The sequence below is a fragment of the Gadus macrocephalus genome, chromosome 17 (assembly GCF_031168955.1).
Source record: "Gadus macrocephalus chromosome 17, ASM3116895v1".
NCBI classification, from domain to species: domain Eukaryota; kingdom Metazoa; phylum Chordata; class Actinopteri; order Gadiformes; family Gadidae; genus Gadus; species Gadus macrocephalus.
Window position 1 is genome coordinate 9,048,403 of NC_082398.1, and position 2,937 is coordinate 9,051,339.

Genomic DNA, 2,937 nt, shown 5'->3' on the forward strand with positions numbered 1-2,937 from the left:
TCCTCTCTTTCTCTTTCCCTCTCCTTCTCCTTGCCCTCCTCACCTCTTCCTCTTATCCTCCTTCACCTCCTGGTCTCCTCTCATTCTCCCCTTCCTGTACTATTTTCCCCTCCGCGTCCTCCTCCTCCTCCTCCTCCTCTTCCTCCTCCTCCCCTGTCTCCCCCTTCTCCCCCTCCTCCTCCTCCCTCCTCCTCCCCATCGCCAACGTTAGGGTGAGAATGTGACACCTCTGTGTTGGAGTGCTAATGAGATGTCACACGCAGGCAGGGGGAGGACAGGAGCTGGCGGTGGGGGAGGCAGTGAGGGAGAGGAGGCCACAGAGAGAGAGAGGGAGGGATGGAGAGAGCGAGAGAGAGAAAGAGCTAGGTGAGAGGGATGGGAAAGAAGGCTGAGGGTTGGAGGGAGTGGAAGGATGAAAGTGTGGAGAGAAAGGAGACGGAGAGAGTTGTAGCTTTAAGGAACGGTGCTGGGACCTCTATGGTACATGGATGTAAAAATAAGTCCATTTTTTTGATAAAGAATAACTGATGTTATAGGGAGTTATTTATAGCAGCCTGGATTGTGATGAATAAGTAATTAATCATCTTTAATTTATTAAAATATATATTTTTTTTCTGCTGACTCACTCGGGTACATACCCCCACACACACACACACACACACACAGAAAGACACAGACGTGAGCGCTCACAAACACACAATCCACAAAGAACAACGCTATTCAAGCCCGGAGCTCTGAATTAATGAGTTAAAGAAGAATCTCTTTGTTTACATACATATGATTAGAAACGGACACGGTTGTATTGACGGAATGAGGCACTTCATTAAAGGTAAACTTCAGCCATTTCCATTAAGCTTTGCATCGTTAAAAACCCACTCATATTTTTAAATGGTCGTGCATCATTGCCTTATTTTCTGGAGAGACTGGAGAGATCCGTATCGATCTCCAACACTGCCTGTTTAAGATGACGCACGTTTTCTCTTACGTTATTATTTTATTTTATTTTTTCATTTTATTGTATGTCGGCTTAAGCTTTTTTATCAATCTTAAATACATTGCATTTTCTACACTGCATCTTTGCCATTGTTTACTTGTACTTATCTATTTTATTATATTATTTCATTATATTTTATGACGATGTTTCTACGTGAAGCACTTTCTGTCCGTCTCGTGTATGAAAAGTGCTTTATCCATAAAGTTGCCTTGCCTTGCCTAATGGTAGACGGCTTTGACGGCAACAACCCAGTGAGGAGGGGGACGACGGGAGCCATGACAACACAAAAAGGAGGGGGTCACAACATGTCACCGTCTAGGACCTTGAAGAGGCGCTACAGAACAGGTCCCGCCATAGACCGTGAAAGGCGTGGATGTTGTTGTTGTTGTTTGCTGATATTCAAGGCGAGGAGACCGTCTGAGCCGTGCCATCATCTGCTAGTCCAACCTGTTAGGACATTAGGACAATCTGTTTATCTGTGAGCCGTGTGTGCAGTCTGTGTTTTGGGTGAGGATCTTGGTGGATGACTGGTCACACAGTATAGCTAAACTGTCCCTCCTTTTCTCTCCATCCGTCTCCCTCTCTTTGGACCTTAAACACAGTGAGGCACGACCAAGCAGGAACACATAGGGTTAATTGTTTCACTGACGCACACAGTAACACACAATCACAAAGACACACACACACAGACACCAACGCTCTCACATACACACACACACATTCAAGGCACCCACACAGACACACACATACACACACACACATTCAAGGCACCCCCACACACACATACACATAGACACAAACACACACAGACACCCACGCACACACAAACGCCAGGCACCAACACTCACAAACACACACACACACACACACACAGGCACCCACACTCGCACAAACACACACACACGTACAAACACACACACACACACACACTAATGCACACACACACACACACACAAAAACGAATGCACACACACACACACACACACACACACACACACAGGCACCCACCCTCGCACACACACCTGCTGTGCCGTTCCTCTCTGTCTCCTCCCACGGTTCGTATGTTGGCAGCAACTTTCCTCAACACCCCCCCACTAACCCACCCACACACACGCTGAAAGTACCCTCATAATCTGGTGTTTGTGTGTGAGTGCTGCATGTGTCCTATGTGTTTGTGTCCGTGTGTATGTGTGTGCGTGTGCCTGTGTGTGTGTGTGTGTGTGTGTGTGTGTGTGTGTGTGTGTGTGTTAGCTTGTGTGCCCTCATACCACAAGTTAGCCTAAAGCAACAGGTTGAGATGGAGTGTTGGCAGGATCCATAGAGAGAGAGAGAGAGAAGAGAGAGAGAGAGAGAGAGAGAGAGAGAGAGAGAGAGAGAGAGAGAAGAGAGAGAGAGAGAGAGAGAGAGAGAGAGAGAGAGAGAGAGAGAGAGAGAGAGAGAGAGAGAGAGGAATTGAGAGAGAGAGAGTGTGAGGGGGAGAGTAAAATAGTGAGGGTTGCAGGGAGACATGGAGGCAGATGGAGAGAAGAATGGAGCGCGAGAGAGATGGTAAGAGAGAGATGGAGATGAGGGTGTTGGAGAGAGCTGGATGTTCTGGCGGTAGACCTCAGACCTCACATCCCTTTCACAAATCAATTCCGACATGTCATGTGTTATAAGATGATTTGCCACAGCAAGAAGGACATGACAGCAAAGAAATTAGAAAAATAATTTTAAAAACAATGATATATAAGATGATTTGCAGAAAATAAAGTAAGCCGGAATACACAATCGTGTACGTATTAATATATATATATATATATATATATATATATATGTTTATACAGTATATTGTTTTGAAATTAATTTGTGTATATTTATATATATATATATATATATATATATATCTATATATATATATACATATATATATATATATATATTAGTGCTGTCAGTTAAACGCG